We start from the raw sequence: 20,613 nt of genomic DNA on the forward strand, positions 1-20,613 counted from the left end.
AACCAAACCTCTAGGTTATAATGGATGCCACACATTGGCTCCTTGAGTTTTGGACCGTGTTCAAGAACGCCACACTTGAAATTCCCCAGTTGGACGCTTTTTGCTCCTATGCTACAAATTAACGTAAGCGTCCCAACAGACACCATTAGGAGCCAATTCTCCACTGTGGACAGCGGTTACATTTAGTCTGACTTCCCTTCGTAGCCAACATGCATAACAAATGACAAAATACTATATTAGGTAAAGATATTGATTCCCAAATGCTCTTTTGTTTTATACCATTTTCATTATGTCAAAGCACCTGAACAAATTCACTTCATTTATTATTTAGCATTCACTCTTCAAATAAGGTAGACCGTTACTATAGGGATTTTACACGAACAGATTATATATAAATCACTGGCTGATGGTGATAATTATATATGCATGTGTGTGTGTGTAATTTATATATATCACACACACACACACACACACGGCAAGCAATTGCATGCAGCATAAGCAAGAATATGTTGCCTCCATTACTAGAAAACAATCTTTCAACTTCCTATGAGGAAATAAAATGAAAAATGTGAAATCTCTGCACCCAGTCTTACACAGCTGTCAGCAATGCCTGTAAAAAGCTCTGCAAAGCATGTGCAACAACAGCCTTTAAAAGTGCATTATGTCAGAGTGAAGGTAATGCACAGAATAGAAACATTGTTTGTTAAAGGCTGTACTGGTTTATTAAATGTATCTTTATAGTGATTTTAAAAGATACACTTTTAGGTTACAGCTTCGGTAGAATAACAAGCTTTTCCTTCACACTACTATGGCAAATCTGAAATGTATCAGTTACACTAACAAATAAATGGGATATCTTTAAGCTGTTTGGTGCTATTTTGTAGACCAAAATGCATTTAAAGCTAAACACTCAAGTGATACTACTCCAGACAAACCGAAAATTAAACCTTTTCTGCTGCACTTGTTCTGAATGCATTGTGTATTTTTTTTTTTTTTTTTTTTTTTTTTTTTAACTGCATGGCATCATCAGCAAGGGGACTTCATTATATTTCAGATCCAGCAAGACTTGTTTGCTTTCCCCAACCCAAGCAACGCTATTTAGTGTGATCTCCATTCGAGAGAATAAATAACGTGCGTTTCCATGTGTCTATAAGTGTTGGGGAAGAAAGAGCAGATACATTGCGTTTTCAAAGTAATTAATCAATAAGTCTTAATATTCAAGCGGGGGAAGAAAAAGGCTGAAATAGTATCATTCACTTGAAGTGAAAAATGACCAATATTTGCCAATTAATCACCGGCGTTGTTTCAAATCCTTGTAAAAGGGACCCGTGTTAGCTGGAAACTGCTGTTTTGAAAAGGTCTTTATTTCTGGACTCGACACAAAGGAATTACTCATCACAGGAGGTCTGGCAAAAACCCTTCAAAACACTCTAGCCTCACAAAATTAATGGCCTTTTTTTTCACCCATTCTCACTTTTCCTCCGTTTTTTTCTCCTCTTTCTTATGAATTGCGTCAAATTTGACAAAGGAAATGTTATACTCCAAAGAATTCTCTTCATTTTCCCTGCTGGGGTCTTCATTACAGCTAGACCCAAAAATGTCTTGCTTCTCCTTAGAAACAAGGGCCGGTTTCTTTCATAATGCTAGTCCAGCCCTGAGGGTATTTTTTTGGCAATTTCATCCTTTCCATGGTTCCATCTAGCTGCACCCCAGGAGGACGAAGAAGTAGTGGGAATATATATAAAAATGGGTTTCTTATTGAGGGAAAACACTAATTGTGAGGGTGAGATTCTATTAAGAGCATATCTGAGCCTGTTGTTGTACCAACTAGGAAATTAACAGATTTGGTCTTTGAAAAGATCTAACTCTCACAGAAGGCCAGACATTTTAGAAAACATTTCAGAGGTTTGTCTACCACAACTGGTATATGTGTGGGTTTTCACAACACAAAATTAAATGCTTTGTTAACTTTTAATTTTAGATTTTTGCATGGTTATGTCAAGCCGTTCCACATTAGAAAGAATGGCATTTGTCATACATACACACACACACGTTAAGTTGAAAATTAGAAAAGCCAAGTATTTTCAAAATCATAATCCCTAAAATGCAGGCACAGTGTCTCCCTGCTTTGGATCATTTAAAAAAATATTTTAAAATAATAGGCTCGACATTTCTTTGCAACTGGAGTACACAATTACATGGGAGTACCACTTAAGGGATAAATCATTAACAGGCAACATCTTCAAGTTTCTGATTCCTGCTTGATGTCCCCTAAACTCCATATTCTCTGGCAGAGGCATCAGTCCTCTTTCAAGACTGCTGTAAACCACAGCGTTTGAACGCAAATCTATTGCAACGAGTGGCAAAATCAAGTCTATGTGACTTTCACTGATGTGTACACAAACCACACTGTTCGACAGGAAAGCCCCCTTGTGCTTTAGTGGTGTCTCAGTGAGCTCTGATAATGAGGTGATGCTAAAATGGCAGGGATGAAAATACTCTCACTCGAGCCTCGAAGCTGTGGATTTAATGCGCACGGTTGATCGACATGGAGGGGAATGGATGCTTCTCAGTTTAAGACACTGTCAGAACATGCCTGAGCACCTGGCATTCTTTTCAGATCTCAACAACAGATGTTTGGGAGTTTTTGTTTTGTTTTTCTTGACAAACGCAAACCAAAACACAAGGAAAGGTTAGTGCTGCAGAGGCATTTTTGGTCCACCTTCTCACCTTACTCTGAAGTTGAAAAGTAGCCCTGAGACTCGTCAACATAATAAGCCACACGAGCAAGACAGACAAGCCTCCATAAGCGATATCATTAGAAGGCAAGCTGGAGTCGGGGGCAGCATCCGGGACAGAGACGGCCCCGCTTTTCTGTTAACTACCTCACCGACCCAGGAGTTGCCGTCATTGCGGGGGCAGACATAATCTCATTTGATTTCATTTGATTTTAGTTTGTGTTAAGGCAGATGCCACCCGCCCGCCTAGACAAAGGTGATTGATTCCAACAGCATCTCTGTGACCGAATAGGAAGAATTTTCTGGAGGATTAGCGACTTCTGGATTAACCTGTTAGCAAACTTGACCGAAATGGTTCCAGGAGGTATCGAACCGCTACGAGGGATAAAATTGCTAGCATAAACCTTGAAATCCAGTATTTGTTTTTCTGTGCCAAAATTAAAAGTTGTATGCTTGCTTCCTTGGGGATAAATTAAGTCATATTGAAATAGGATTACTTTTCATGCTGTAAACACAAACACAGAAGGGCCGTCCAAAAAAAATGAAACGCACAGAATGAGCTAATTTTTAGCAGTGTCTCTTAAAGACACCGAATGCCATGCTATAAGACTTGCCAAGTATTGTCAGAAAAATAACTTTAATGGAAAGTGCTACAAATATTGTCTGAACTACATAAATGTTTGGCAGTCGTTTGAATATAGAACAATCAACCTCTCTAAACTCACAGTGAATAGCTAGAACAATTTGAGGTCAATGCATTCCCTATAATTTATAGAAAGGACTTCACCGAGTCTTTTTTTTTTGGCTTCAATGTGAAAAGCATGGCTTCTATTAAGGAACTTATAATATGCATGTAATAGCTTCACGTAAGAATAGCCTAAAAGGTTGATCCACCATCAATGTAATTTCTCAAAGCCAGTAGCCTGCAATTTCAGCCAGTCAAGAATAACACTTCATACTCCCAAGGTGGTTGGGAAGCCTAGAAATGAAAGACTACAGAGAAGGTACAGTACAGGTGGTCCCAACTGAAAGAGCTCCAAGGAAAACCCTAAATCAGCCACAAACTGCAGCATTGCTACTGTGGCTGTGGATAATTACAGTTTATTAAATATATTCTATATAAAAATAAAGAAAATTTAAGTAAAACAAAACTAAGGCACACAAAGTAAAATAGGTTAGTCCTCAAAAAAAACTTGCAGGACTAACTATCTGGGAGAGTTTCTATACAAGATCACTGAACAATTAAACCAATGCTACAGGCCTGAGTGGAGCATAAGAACAAGAAAAAAAGCCAATGCAGTCAGACGTACTCAACCGATGGCACATAAAACCAGAGTGAAACTTCCAGCTGTGAACGCTGACAAGAACTCAAGGTTCCCGACACACACAGTCAAACACTTCATAGATTCCAAGTTGCACATCTACTCTGTGCATCTTAAAAAGGGTGACCAATAACTGGGCTAGACCTCCCAAGTGACACTGTGGAGGTTCTTGCTGTTATTGTGTTTTTACAATTCAGAGAAGGAAGTGGGGCTGTGTGTGAGTTGCCAGCCATGACAGTAAGAGCAGAAAACCTCAATGTAAACCAGAAGCTGTCAGTGCTGGTGTCCGTGAAGCCTGTCGTATTCACACCCCTAATAAAGACTACAAAAAATAAAAATAAACAATGATTGGAATGACCAAAGTTGAACTAGACTGATTTACGTTTGGATGTTTTGGTGGTACATAAAAATACATTTGTTTAGAATTCAAATTCCAAATCTGTAGAGTTTATCGATATGACAATCTGTATTTTTCATTATATCATTGTCAAAACAGTGTCCTAATTTCTACACATTGTTTTCCCCTGCAAACATCTGGACCCTAGACTGCAGGTTCTCATTTAAAGCTTCCAAATCTTATGCCACACAAAGATAGCAAATTGTTATAATTTTTATATCTCCAATAGTTTATTTAAATCTCTTCTATCCCCAAAAAGTACTATAAAAGTCACCCAAAGCAACTCGTAGGCAGTAACTGTGTTGATTAAGTAGGCCAGGGGCACCTATTGCGCTAACAAGACCATTTCGCACTCGTATAAAACATATCACAGATATTTCCCCCTGTCCACCAACTGCTATAAAAGTTAATATGGACTGGGAATCCGTTGTCAACAGATGTGATGGCTTTGTCTTAAAGTATAAAGGCAAGCATCCAACACAACCGAGTCACTAAGTGTGTAAAAAAAATAACATTACATCAGAGAACATTCCAGGATTGACATCAACAGCAATTCAAATTCATACCCAAACGACAAAGCCTGTGACGATCCTCTGCTGGATGAAGACCTCCACAGGATTTTTACACAAACCGTGTCTGTTGTCTTCATCACAGAACCAGGCCTACTGAATATTAGATTCCCATTTTGACCATGTTCCTCAAATAAATCACGGAGGTCTGATGAGGAGTTGTGCATTTATAATTGCTCTCTAATAAAAGGATACTCTTTAGATTGCAAATCAGGTGCTACAGAGCAATGTAATTAACTAGTGAACGTGCTGACCCATAATTCAATGGAGGCTTCTGCCCTGTAATGCTAAATTAAACCCAGCAACTCAGGCCTAGATCTGCAGTGAAAGAATTTTATTGCCTGACTTTCTTTTTTCCTGAATTTTTGTACCACCACCATGTTGAGTTTATGTAGTTCCCCTGTAGACTCGTACATTCAAGAGGACTATACATTAGTTTCTGGTTTTGTAACATACAATAGGCAGACTTGCACTGAAAATCTTTAGAAAGGAAAATCCCCCTTTGCTTTAGAAACCCCAAATAAAATTCTGCATCTCTTCCAGCATCTTGGATGTAAAACCTCTAACTAGGCATAATTGAGAATACTTTAGGGCATCACAAATATTTGCATTAATTCTTTGAAACAATAATATGTAGCGTAGCATCAATCCTACTTTCAATCCTGCTATTAAACCATTAGAACTGAAAGATGTCAGTGAGCGCTCCAGTTGCAAACTCCTTCCTCTAACCGCACGCCTCATATGGAACCGGTTAGCAGAGTCTTCCCTGCATTCATGGTCACTGCGGTTCCCGAGTCTTCATTGTACAGGACTGGTTACTGTGGTTTCTGATTAAAACGCCAATAATTCATCATTTAAGTCTTAGTTTTCCCATTTCCCCTATTAATTACACATTCACAATTTCAACTCATGTTATTCCAAGATCTGACTGCAGTGCTCCTGACCCAAAACACACGTTGCACACAGCTGAAGGAAACCCAAAAGAAGGCCTTTTTTTAGCTCTTGCTAAGATTGTTTTTGACAAATGGAGATAACTGCAGAGCAATAAGAGCTGCTTTGTTTCCAGCTGCCAGCTGCCAGTGTGCACATGATGCATTTGAGGACGAATTAAGGAAATTCAAGGATAGAGGTCCCTTGATCATTTTTATAGTGGTAAAACTTATAGCAAAAGCTCCCTTCTGTGGTGGGGATTCATTCCATGATTGTTTTCTGTTTGAGGATCCCTCTATTCCAAACCCAGAAGATCAAAGCGATTAAAATAAACAAATTACAAAATAAAAGCAGAAATAGTTGGACCATTAACAGAAAAAGCTCATTATATTTCATGTGTGGATCCCAAAGAGAAATGCTTGCTTTTGTTATTTTAACATTTGGAACGAAAAACAGCAATGTCTTTCTAAGACTGCTTGCAAAAAATACAAACCTAAATCATTAGGTTGATTCCAAAAGACATGACTTGCAATTAAAATACTTTTAATACATCTACATATGCACCATGCTGGACCTGTGCAGATGGCTTTTGACTGTAAAAGTTCCATTTACTTTGACTGTACACAAAGGTCCTTAATACATTTTGAGCTCCCACTTCAGCTCATTCTCTCTGCGCAGGACCAGTACACAGGATGGCATTTCTGACCGGAGTCCTGTTCTCACCTCCTCATCTCCAGGCTTTATTAAACCAGGTAATCTGATTATGGAGGAGATTCAATCACTTCCTTTAAGCAGCAGGGGTGACAGGTGTGCCGAGGAGCATAGTGTATCACTGTCACGGCAAACGAGAGCCCCAGACTAGTGGCATTATTATGAGAGTTACTAAACGATCCATCATGTTCGCTCATTTAGCCACCGGAATAATGCAGCACATTGCTACGGACAGGGGTTATAAAAACACAGGACATAATATGCCTGTCAGCTCTCATGAGACCATGTACTGGATGCAGTCCAATGCTTTGACAGAAGGGTTGGCTTAAAACTATACATTATATGAAATTGTGTCTTTACCAGCTGGAAATTGATTTGGCACTAAAACACATCGATGTTTGACTATTGTACCATTTTAGTGCTTTTGAAGTCCTTCCTCTTACTCCCCTGCTGCCATAAACAACTCTTGCATTTCAAATCTTTACTTTCTTTTGTTGCACTTGGGGATGGGGTGAATGCGAGTGCAGTAAGTCTTTCAAATCAACAAGAAAACACAGAACCCCAACTTACAACCACCCAGCATTCATGAAAAGTATTTAATCCCCCAATTTAGGCATTTACGGCAACACATGATGCAGAGTCCCCTCTCCTTCAGTTTTTCTCCAATAACCCAATACATATATAAATGGTTTGATTGTTTATAATTCATACATGTGTGTAAAGGTATACACTACAGTTTAATTTAGTTTCCTCCATTTCCGCAATGTTGGCTCTTTTTACGAAATGGGTTTTCAGGAACGGAACCATCATTTATACACTGCACCTCTGGGAAATCGGGGGTCTTATGGCAGCTCTCAATTAACCAATTAGGGAGCAAGTGTGGGGTTTTCCTGTATACCTGTAGGCCTGTATTGAACCTAATCAGAAATGAAAATAAGAAACGTATTTACAATAACAATTGTCAATTAGCACAGTTTGAAGTACACTGAAATCAATGACAAGTATATAATGCATCCACCCAAGAGTTGGCACTGAGACATTTGAAGACCTCATTAAGATCTGCATCGATGCAACAAGCAGCCGCTCCACTTTGCTGCCCCTGGGATTGAATAATCAGACACCAACCGCATTTTGACATGTTTGACTCACTGACAGAATTGAACGTGAACGAATTATGGAGGCAGGCATAGGTGGCCATCTGCAGAGACCATAAATCACAGCAGTAAAATGAGGGACATGCATTTGACCAAAAGAACCGATGTACGCAGGCTGGGAGTGGGGAATGGGCTCACATTTCTCATTCTTGCTATATTTTCCATGAGTGTCAGCCATTTAAAATGACATAGGACTTACAATCTGCACTTTGTGGTTTAGAGCAATTCTGAGGGGGAACTGATCTGTGGTCATCAGGAAAGAAAGAAATGAAGCCCTGACCCCTTAACAGTCCCAAACTGTACTGGAGCCTTTGTTAACTTTGCATTGGACTGAATTTGAACCCTGTTAAAAGCAGGGTTCTGCACAAAAAAATTCTGCCCCCTCCTCCGATCCAAAATGCAGCCGGCTGGTTTTGACATTAATATCAAAGCTTACATTGTCAAGCAAGAGCGCGGAGGGAGGGGTTGCTCATTAATGTTCTTGGGGAGCAGAGTTGCCAAGTTTTTGTGTAAAGAAAGACAAGGAAGGAGGAGCCAGAGGGAAGAACTCAGTCAGTGTTAATAAAGCAATTAAAAAAAACATGTCGGGTTCAGGAAGTGTTCCTGCATAGGGTCAACAGTCAGAGAAAGAAATGTCAACCCCAGACCTGAGAACCCTGTGGTCGTACACTCCCTCGGATAGAAGAAGGCTTTGTGAAAAGGATTTGTCCTGACGTTCTGAATGGGAAAATATTTTTTCTTCCTCCCAATAATTTCATGCTTATGCAAGTAGTGCCATCAGAATTTAAAGCCCAGCTGGCTGGTGAAAAAATGTCAGTAATGGAGTGAACACATGAGTGCGTTGCAAAATTGCAAAGCCTGAAAAAATACAGTGCAGATGTTGGGTTGACACACACACCCTTGGGGTCCCCTAAAATATTAAAACTCCTTCAATTCTCCAGAAAGATAACTTATTCTCTTTAGTCCTATCATTCGTACAGTAAGAACTTGAACATTTCACATTTTATAGTCAATTAAGAGGTCTACTTATCCAGAACCAAAGCCTAGCAAGGAATTTTAATGCCATCAAAAGTACTTTCTTCAATGAAGATCTCAAATCAAGGCACAGCTCGACTGCCTTTTCGTGGGCAAAAAAACTAAAGCAGGTGTTGGGGTGGACAGGAGAGTCCTTGATTTGTCGCAGCTTGTGTGAAAGGGTCATCACTCTGCCGAGCAGCCGATGAACTTCTGACCTTCGGTTCGAGGGCGTGCACCACTGATCCCCAAACATGAAAACATGCTTAAATTGAAAGTTGGCCTGCGTGGCGAAGGCTTTTCATCTCCCTGGTGGGAGATTCCTGTATTTCCATAGTAGTAGAACAAATATACATACAAGTTTGTGACCCCTTTAAGGTGTGAAAAGGGGGTAAACTCACAACATGCGATGTGTGCATAAAGCCCAGAACAAACCATTGTGCAGAAAAATATTCAACTCCCTCCGAAAAAAAAAAAATAATAATAATAATAATAATAAAAAAAAATGTAGGTTCAGTCACTTTCATCATTAGGGGAAAACATTTTCATCAGATAATGTGATTCAATTAATAGATCATGGAAAGAAGCCCACTAACAGGCAACCAAGCAAACTGAATTCTGATTGTCCAGCTGCAAGCAAAGAAGGCTTCTGTGAAAACAGTCTGGATTTCCCTGTGAAAACTGTAACCATGTATAATTTGACCGTAACACTGGCCATAGTGTCCCCTATTGTGATCCTGAAATTGTATTGAGCTCAGGAGACGCTGCATGTGACTTTGCCACGTGCGCCGTACAATCAATGCATCTATCATAGCCCATCTCTACAACAGAGCTGGGATGTGTAGCCCTGACATAAAAGGCTGTAGAGGAGGCTCTGTTTCTTAGTATGTATTTTTGTGTGCGCGCAAGCCTATTCAATCTGATATTTAATTACATTTGTTATGCACCATTCATTGACGAAATAAAATAATGCATTAAATGAAACCAAAATACTTCTGAGCGGGGAAGAAAACAGGTGAATGGGAATTGGCATAACGCTGATTAGATGTAATACGCTCAAGTCTTCCTGCCTCCAGTACAATAAATAACTGCATAAATGCATTTCATGTTTTCATAGTAAGGCCGAGCTTCACAGACTTCTCATTTGGGAAGATATTTTTGGAACATCTCATACAATCGTCCGCACCCCCCACCCCGAGTCCAACCGCGCTCCTCAGTGGAAGGTTGGCCCAGAACAACTTCCCACATCATGTTCTGATTTCACAGAAACCACGAAGCCACAATTATACAGTGAGCGAGGGAGACCTGGCGAGCAACAGGATACGCGCTCTGCGGCGACTGGTGACAGAGCCATGACTCCATATGTCAGACACATCAAAGCGCGCTCCACGGGACAGGCCGAGCCATCCTTATGGGGCAGGGCGCGCCACTATAAAACCACACACACACAGACCCCAGTCTTCAGTGCAGCCAAGGAAAAAACAAAACAAAAAAAACAGTAGGCTAACAATATCTGCCAATGTTTTTTTTAAACAAAGTATCAGTATTCTGTCTTTAACTTTCATTCATCTCAACATAACTTTCTGACTTCGAATGGGTTTCGAATAACTAGCAGTTATATCTTCTAATCTATACTATATCAATGTACAAATTTCATGCTGAGGCTTTGTAACATTTATTTTTCTTTAATACTGTATGCAAATTTTGTCAAATTAAGGACCTTACTTCTGAAGACAACTCAAATTGTTCTGCATAATAATTGAACATTTTATTTTACCTTAATTAATATTCTTACTTATGATCTACCTTATCATGCACAAATAGTTATCACTTAAAATAATGTATAAGAAAGTATTTCACAGAATACACGTGTATCCAATGAATCATATTTTGTATTGTACTGCAGACAATCATCTGTACACACATAGATATGCCTATGTACATATGTGAAAGAGAAATTGTGTAAATTACAGAAAAACTAATTACTTATAGATTTTATATGGTTTACATTTTCTTGACTTTACAATATCTTCCATAAACAATTTCATTAATAAATAACTGAATTATTAAGTAAGTGAATCAGTTAAGAAATTACTTAAAATATTGGTATTACGTAATTTGTTGATGTGTTAACAAACAGTAGGCTATTTCCCCAAATGATAAAAACTTACAAGCATTTTGATTTGATTTTGATAAAAAGGGAAAGAATGGCCTTAATCAGAATTGGATTTTTTACAGAATACTGCCTTTTTTGTTTCTTTTTTTCATCATCAGCATGTGAAGAATGCCAGTGAAATTGTACCGTTGCTTGTTTTCTGGCAGTGAACCAATCCACAAGTAAATCCAAGTGGAGACAACTTTCAAACTGCTATCTGGGCCACAGATCTGTGCTATGCTGCCAAGTTTGCAGCGACTCCAAACCCTCGGTGTCACAGGATCAGAGGAAATCGGAGGAAAATGATTGACTTTTCTCCAGGTGTTGTTACAGCTAAAGAAAGAGGAGGGTAGCTGACAACACAACTTCAGTCCAAACTAGATCAACCACTCGGGTTTAACAAAAAAAATTGCCTATAGAGAATAAAATTCACTTTTTGACACTATGTGTACATTACAAATATTAATTGATTCTGTAAACCTAAATAATATATAAATACATACATAAAAAAAAAACATAACTGTGTACTGAATATCACTGCTTTTATAAATCAGCTAATTAGGTCAATTAAAATAGTCTTTTGGATTCATTGCAGATGAAACCTTTGCATCAATTAAACCTAGATAATCCTATTACAATATCTCCTTTCCAAGGTATTACTTTGTTAGTTATTGTAGTAGAGGGATGCATTTCTTGTAAATTTTTTCTGTAAATATTTTGAATTTAATTTGTAAGAACTCTTATCAATTCAAAGGTTTTATTAGAACTGCAAATCATCTCTTCCAAGTCTCATTAGGAATCACTGGCAACGTTTTAAAAGGTTTAAAAAAAGCTATTTAAAGGCATAAAGTCCCAATATTCAGAGGCTTAAAATTGATCCCTTTTCACCAGGAGGACATTAAACTACAACTGCTTGCATAATTCTGATAAATTCCTTTTTCCAAGATAAAATAGATGGTTCTCTGTTAGCAGGTCATCCCCTGGCACCTTTAGCACAACAACCTTTACTGTATCAGTTACCCAGGGGAGAAAATGCCAACTTCTTACTGGGTGCGCACCAATTGACTTGGCTATGCACTAGCAACTGGTGACCTGAGATCAAATGGATCAAAGGATGGATTTCTGTAAATCAGAAGCGGTTACATTGTAGGCTTTTATTATTTTGCATTGTTGCGAGCTACTGATCAGTGTAACTGTGCATGTCCGGCACTACCCTTGTCTGTATTCAGATCTAAAGTGGCCATTAATTGTGCTATTAGCAGTCCTGCCTTGGAAGGGATTGCGCCATCCCGACAGCCTTGTGTCATTCAGCGCAATGCCGGTGTGTACCATCCTAATTAGATACAGGTGGAGTATTTAACGGCCCCCTAGACCTCTGCGCCATTTGCAAAGGGCAGGGACTCTAGCTGTGGGACTCTAGCGAATAGAAGACTGCGAGGAGACAAAGCACAGCAACAGCAGGCAGCCATGACAATCTCTCCGATTCCAGTCCTGCTCTCTCCTTCCTCTCGGCGTGCACCTGCATGCCATTGCCTCCCTAATCCCTCTAACCTCATCTCCCTGCCTCTCCCCTCCTCTACTCCCCTCTCTGGAGGTCTGTGGAACTGCCATTCAGCTTCCAACAAGGCTGACTTCATCTCCTCCATCACCTCCCACCACTCTCTGGATTTCTTGTCTCTCACTGAGACATGGATCTCCCCAGAGAACTCAACCACCCCTGCTGCCCTATCCTCTCCGTTTGTCCTGTACCACTCCCCCCATCTTACCGGGCGGAGAGGAGGAACAGGGCTTCTGATCTCCCCTTCTCTGTCCCCCCACTTTCTCTCCTCTATCACGACTAACAACTTTGAATTCCACGCAGTAGAACTCCTCTCCCTCTCACCTCTTCCTTCTAGTTCTCTAGTGCCCTCCATGTACTCGACTTTCTTCTCTCCTCCCTCCCCTCACTGTCCTCACCTTCCATCCTCCTGGGAGACTTCAACATCCACCTCTCCACCTCTCTGCCGGATTTCTTCCTCTCCTGCACTCTTAACTTCTCTCTCTCCGCCAGCTGGATCTCATCTTCTCTAGAGGCTGCTCCCCTTCAACACTCTCCCTGACACCCCAGGGCATCTCCGACCACCACTCCTCTCCATCGCCCTCTCTTCCTCCCCTCTTCAGCCATGGAACCCTTCCATTCTCCGCTCAATCCAATCCAGTCTACTCCCTCCACTGGCTCCTGATAGCGGCACGCATTCAGTTCAAGACATTGACCCTCACCTAACGCTGTCTCGACCACACTGCACCAAGCTACCTTCAGTCACTCGTCTCTCCATACATCCCCTCCAGACCACTGCGCTCCTCCAGTGCCAGAAGACTAACTCTACCTCCTCTCCACTCTCCTTCCTCCAGAGCCGCTCCTTCTCATCCCTGGCCCCTAAGTGGTGGAACGACCTGCCCACCGAAGTCAAATTAGCAGAGTCTCTGACCTCCTTCCGGCGATTACTCAAAACACACTTTTTCAGACTCTACTTGTAATTTAGTAATTTACTATCCTGTAAGGTTGCATTTATACATTTTGTCATACTACTTGCCTTGCATTACTAGTACTAGTATTGTTATTTTGATCTCCCCTATGCTCCCTCTCCCTTGGCCCTTGACTGTGACTTAACATCTTGTCTGCACTCATCAGCTTTTACAATATAGGATGTAAGACTCCATACACCGATCAGCCATAACATTATGACCACCTGCCTAATATTGTGTAGGTCCCCCTTTTGCCGCCAAAACAGCCCTGACCCGTCAAGGCATGGACTCCACTAGACCTCTGAAGGTGTGCTGTGGTATCTGGCACCAAGACGTTAGCAGCAGATCCTTTAAGTCCTGTAAGTTGCCAGGTGGGGATTCCATGGATCGGACTTGTTTGTCCAGCACATCCCACAGATGCTCGATTGGACTGAGATCTGCGGAATTTGGAGGCCAAGTCAACACCCTGAACTCATGATTCATCAGACCAGGCCACCTTCCTCCATTGTTCCGTGGTCCAGTTCTCATGCTCTCGTGCCCATTGCAGGCGCTTTCGGCAGTGGACAGGGGTCAGCATGGGCAACCTGACTGGTCTGCAGCTACACAGCCCCATACGCAACAAACTGCGATGCACTGTGTGTTCTGACACCTTTCTATCAGAACCAGCAGAACTATTTCAGCAATTTGAGCTACAGTAGCTCGTCTGTTGGATCGGATCACACTTGTCAAAGTTGCTCAGATCCTTACGCTGCCCATTTTTCCTGCTTCTAACACATCAACTTTGAGGACAAAATGTTCACTTGCTGCCTAATATATCCCACCCACTGACAGGTGCCATGATAACAAGATTATCAGTGATATTCACTTCACCTGTCAGTAGTCATGTTATGCCTGATCAGTGTATACTGTTTATTGTACATCTTGTATACACTTGTGTAAATTTGAATTTGTAATGTATTATGCCTTGAATTGCTCTGTATTATTGCACTTTGTATTGCTCTTATATTTTGTAAGTTGCCCTGCACAAGGGCGTCTGCTAAGAAATTAATAATAATGGATTATAGAGATGCAGTAATCTGTGATATAATTTATTAATTCAAATTTTTACAAGCTTTTGTAAGACCTGTGATTCAGGCGTCGCTCCAAGATGTTAAGTACTGCTGTCACTCTACGTGCTGAATTACTTCTGGATGTGGAGAGCTTGTATTGATCAGAAGCCAAAAGAAACATTAAAACCATTCAGAGACTTGCAATGTCTAAATATAACAGGTCTCCCCGTTGAGCACAATGCTGGGCGGACGGCGGTTTTTAAGCTAAACTAAAGTATAACGTAAATGGCAAGGCTTATTATGATGATAATACTTTTTTCTTTCTTAAATTATCATTAATCTCAATTCCCTCTGTGCTCATTTCTGCTGTGCTCTATCAATCAAGATCCCTCTTTCTATGGCTCCTCAAGTAATCAACAACTTTGGGACTTGCTGCACTTTCCACCTTCGTGGTCGGCAATTAAAAGCAGGGACTTTAAAAACGAGACTGAATGGTTGACAAAGAATCCCGCTTGACACAAGAACTCCCTCGACTCCCAAGCCACATCCTCGCTGCATGTCTGAATGGAGTCTCCTATGAAAGACAGGTCAGGACTGTCTGTCTCCATAAGGCAAACCCTGACAAAGACACATTTGTTATTATCGAACTTGTCTCCCTTTTCAGGCGCAGGGACGAAACAGCTAAGTTTTTGGTAGTGAAAGGCGGCAACATGGGGGTTAAAGCAGCAGGTTGGAGCATTGAGGAGTCCTGGTCCGTCTCAACAAGCTTTTTTGTGCTCAGTCCTCTTGAATGCACTTAATGAGCTGGGGGTGGTGATTAGATAAAGCAAACAAGCAGCATCTTAACTAATTTGATTCAAGAATTACAAATGGTTTACAAATGACTGTGACTTAATATTTTATACGGTTTTGAGAGTGGTAAATGTGACAGTTTACACTTTTTACTAAGAGACACTTGTTCTACTACATTATGTCTGTTGTCTACAGCAGACTGACAGTCATGACAATGATGTTCTCAGGTCCTTTTTGGTTCTACTACAAGCGTCACCGATCTAGAGAAGATTGTGCATCATCTGTCAAATGTCAATGTTGAAAGAAATGCATAACGGACAAAAACAAACCTAACCACCACACCCACTCAAAAAGAACAACATAAATCTTAGAAGTGAAACGGTTAACCTGTTGGTTAGCTTTAATTTTAAGACAGAACCCCCCATTCATTCTAATTTATCTGTATGGCCAAATCTTATTGACCAGCTGCAAGGCCGCCTTCCTACTTTGCCCAGCAGGATGCCTGAAAATGGCGTGTGAACATTTCTGTCTCTTCCAGCTCAATGGGAAAGATGAACAATGGTCCCTGCCAACTGGGTACCCCGAACAATTCATCTCTCCCTGCGCCTACGTTTTCTTCACCCCCTGCACCCCCCTCCCTCTTTCCCTCTTTCTAACACCCCCCCCTTTTTTTTTTTTCACTTTGGCAAAGCAACACAACAAACAAAATAAAATCAAGTAAAAGGAGAAAAGAAAAAAGAAAAAGACATACCACACATATTTTGAGGGTTCTCAGGACCTGTCTGACCTTCCTATTGCCGAAATAATCAAAAGGTGATTGAATCTACTAGATTTCTTTCCGACTCTTAAATACACGCTGCACGGGCACAAATGCCGGTCTTGATGGGAACCATCTGTACACACCGAAGACTGATTTTCCTAGATGTTCATGCAATCGTTTACTCTTCATACTATAAACACTATTTTTGGTTTATTACACATTTACGATCAGCTCCCTTATAATAAGAATATGAACGAGGAAGTCATGTGACAAATATCGTCTGCTGGAGCAACATGCACAGCTCTGCTGAATTCGCCACAATGAGCGATTGCAAAGGCTCTCTAAAAATTACTTGGTGGAAAACGTTGCATGCTCCGGTAATCACTTAATCATTTCTTCACGCATATACAAGTCCTATCTTCGCTTCAATACTATTAATACACTGCATTGAGAACTAAATATCTATTTTTCATTGAAATGGACATTTGTGACGTGATGCATTTGCGTACATCAAATGTCATTCTTAGCAGCACGCAACATAAAATAACCTTAAAAACTACATTTTCACCCCCCTATTGCTTCCACCACAACAGGACTGTTCTTCATTTGACAGCTGCTTCCTACAGGGGCATTGAGCATTCAAAACGTACCTCCAGATTGAAACAAATGCAACAAAAAGCATTAAAAAAAAAACCTTCCCTGCCGTTCCCACAGTATTTCACCTGTCAAACACTTACAAAAAAAATCTCTAACTTCAGCAGCAGAACTAAGGTTTACCTCCTGCTAGGCCAGGACCAATACAGACATTGTTACTGCTTTTTATAAAGACACAGTATTGAGCAAGTCAATGTTCTTTAATATCCCATGAACAATACTTCAGGAGCCCTAGAGTGGATCACATCAGCTCTTGCAGGAAAATAAATGGCTTTCTGTGCAAAATAGCAAGTTATCCAGTTTTAATAATAAAGCAGAAGCTTAAAATCACAATCAGAACGTGAAGTTTTAACAAATTCATTTTAATTAGACAAAAAGTTAAACGGGACATTTACAGTGCATTATCTTATCGCATCTATAGTTTCATAACCTCTAGTAAGTCTGGGGAAGAGAAGCCAACGTGCATGCAAGAGATATGAATACATTAACACAGCTTATTGATGCAGCATGTTCAGTCATATTCGCATAAGTGAAAATGTCCTTACTGTACTAAAATAATAAAGAAACGGCTATCCTTAAAAATGAATCATAATGGTTATGTTACCAGTGGTTATAGCTACAAAACATTTGCATACACACACTGTTTAGTGATGTGTGATTACTCTGACAAATCCCTACTTTGACTACACCCTCTCTAAAATGATGTGCAAATTGTGCTGGATTGTCAGCGTCCCGAAAATACAGTTAAAAGGTCCAGCAGTCAAGAACAGGCACAAGCAATAATACATCGCTCGACAAATGGCGACCCTCCGGTGTAGCTGTAGCTGATGAAGTAGCAGAAATACCTGCACATTGGAGGAAAATGAAAACCAATATTTTTGTAGTGCCAGGAGATGGATGTATAACTGAAAGTTCAGAAACCTGCCATTATCATGATTTGGCTATTAATGTTTCTTCCGCACAGCTCCAGTAAAACACATTTTACATGCTAAATGATGATCCATCAACGTGATTTAAATCAAACCACTAGAACACACCGCCCCCACCCTTTAGAGCCCATCTCTGCTTTCTAGTAGATATTCAACAATGGCTCCTTTAAAAAGATCCCACACCGAAACTAGCTAGCGTAAACAGTCCAAGTCATCAATGCTACGTTTGATCTGATATCGTTGAACAAATAAGGCAACAGAAAGCTTAGTAACACATTCCTATAATGCTTGTAAAATGTTTTGAAAAGGAGAAAAGAAGTCTGGTTTACAGTGACTAATTACAGGCCACCATAATTGTGTTGTCAAAAAGCACAGCGAGGGTATCTTCTTTCTGGGCCTGTAACAGCAGGCTAACACACCACAGTAATTACCTTCAAAGTCATGTGTCAGACGCTGGCAACAGCGATTATCTGGTCATTCAGGGAACAGATAACAAATTCTGCCATCTTCGATATCATTTTATGCGTATACTTTTTGACAAGTACGAAATGTGCAGGTACGCATGTTCCACAACTGTCTTCTTGCACTCCATGTCTTATCTGACAAAGACCGCCGCTTGTGATTATGTCATTCTGACCAGAGAGCTGCAGAATATATACGTCTTCAGATATAGTCTTACAATACTTGCCATACCTTTCTGGGACAACTGATTGATAATCAAAATACAAGGAAATACATTGGACATGAAAATCATTCCAGGAAAATATAACTGTTAAATGAATGCAACTCTTTAAAAATGTAATTACAAAGCCAGAAAAAAAAATGTATCCACTTTGTAAATATATTGAAACGCTCCATAAAGTTAATTAAAGGAAAATCCATCCCTACACAAGCATAATTAAGTATTGTGCAGTCAGTACAACAGTCTCAGCCCCATCCTACATAACATGCAAGCTCCTCTAATTTGCATGCTGGAAAAAATGAACTCAATAAAAAGTGAATTCAACTAGAAGCAACTTTTGAAATTAAATCATCCATCAAATTTCCCTCGTGTCAGTCGTGGTATATTACAGAGTATAAAGGCTTTACCCAGTCTCCATTTATCAAGCCTAGAAGAGCCAGCGTATGTCAAGGACAACTAGACTATTTTTAAAAATGCTTTCTGCATTATGAAAGCCACACAACACTTGCTTCCAAGACAAATTGTATAGGAACTGTGTAATCACTTTTTGTATGTAAATTAATCCAGGAGAAAAAGCAGCGGTATTTTTTATTTTCCAAGACAAATCTTGATTTGAAGCGCTCAGAAAGGATAACCCTCTCCAAAATCTAAATGGAAATAATCTTTCAAATCCAAGACACAAACACGATTAATCATTTCCTCTTTTTCTGGAGTTGGGTGGCGATCGTTCTGTGAGAAAACGGTAACGATAACTCCCGACTGACTATCACTGTCGTCAGCCTCTCAGGAAACCGCTGTACAGACGAGAGAGAGGATATGGTTAACCCAGGGATGCCTGCCATTCACCCCCATATGCCTGGCCCTTCTCATGTAGGATATGGTGGCACTTCTTCCTCCATCCTTCCTACACATCGGCAATACCTCTCTTCGTCTAGGCGGGTGAAAACTCCCAACAAATGTTTCTTCAAAGCTCTTGTTTACATTTTTCTTGTCTGCCGGGTGTTGTCAGAGCTCTAAAGCTGCGATGATTAAAAGGTTGTACTTTTTTCAGATTTCTCTTCCCCTCCTAGGAGCCCACAGTTGTAAGTGCCAAAAGATAATACGGGCCGTGCTGCAAATGCAGGTTCAAATTATACAAACAACCAGAACATCTGGCTACAGATTCACGGGCTCCTCGGACAAGATTGCCAGAGCGATCTCACACGAGCCACGTCAACAGCTCCCTCCTGCCAGCCAGGCCCGAACGGAAGAAGTAAAATTGGCCCTATCAGTTCACGCACTGAACAGTTGATGGCTTATCTTTAAACATTAAATCAACCGGGGGATGGGAAGAAAGGCCACAGCATCAGATTATCTTATCTCCGGGAGCGCCTTTTCCCGTCAAAGGAGAATGCAGATCGAGTCAACCTTTATTTTTCTTTGAAAAATTACCTCAGAATACAAGAAATGTATTTAATAGATATTGGATCGTTTATATTGACTGTTTAGTACAGGAAAGCTTTAAACAAAATAATGAAATACAGTATATTCAAAATGGGTAATGGTATACAATCAGAAATGTTTAGATAACTAGATATGGTAAAGAAATATCAAATTGGCATGGACTCTAAATATTCCTACGTTCTCTAAACAATGTTCTACATTAGTTTCATTTACACTGAAGAAGGAATATTCAACTTTTTTTTTCCCTTTCCTGAAATGTTTTTGTAATTGAAAAATGCATTTGATTTTGTGGGCTCAGGACCGACTTAATCTTTTTAACTGTACGGTCACGGCGACTGATACATTATGAACTAGCAAGTTCTCCTCGGCATGATCTTAGGAACGGCTTTCAAAAGGAAAACGGATCCCGCTGCCGAAAACCAAAACCATTTTCCATACAATCAAAGCATGAGGCCTACCACCGTGACTAGTGGGGACCCACATGAAACGCCAGGCAGCTGTCAGTGCCAGAGCTCGCAGGCCTCACAACTTCAAGACAGTTTGCTGCTATCAGAATATTCTGCACTTTGATTAAAGTCGGATCAGAAAATGAAAAAAAAAAAAATCTACCCTACAGAGAGAGGAACATTACAATAAAGGGAAAATAAAACCTTTAGACATGAAAGCAGTTGGCTTTTATGACAGCGTGTTTAGAAATCTGTAACATGGAGACTGATGTGGCTTAGCAACACAGTTGTAAAAATGAAGCTGACTGAAGCTTTGGGTATCCAGGAGAACCAGTGTGCTGGCAGTCAACTTTATTCTCCTTC

At 40.3% G+C, this 20,613-nt stretch overlaps 1 protein-coding gene across 3 annotated transcripts in view; it reads right to left on the reverse strand.

Moving 5' to 3' along the window:
• The window catches only part of lrp4 (low density lipoprotein receptor-related protein 4), a 91,912-nt gene that overhangs the window by 45,237 nt on the left and 26,062 nt on the right, over positions 1-20,613 (reverse strand). The gene's annotated exons all lie outside the window — the stretch shown is intronic.

The sequence above is a fragment of the Amia ocellicauda genome, chromosome 4 (assembly GCF_036373705.1).
Source record: "Amia ocellicauda isolate fAmiCal2 chromosome 4, fAmiCal2.hap1, whole genome shotgun sequence".
In the NCBI taxonomy this organism is placed as follows: Eukaryota; Metazoa; Chordata; class Actinopteri; order Amiiformes; family Amiidae; genus Amia; species Amia ocellicauda.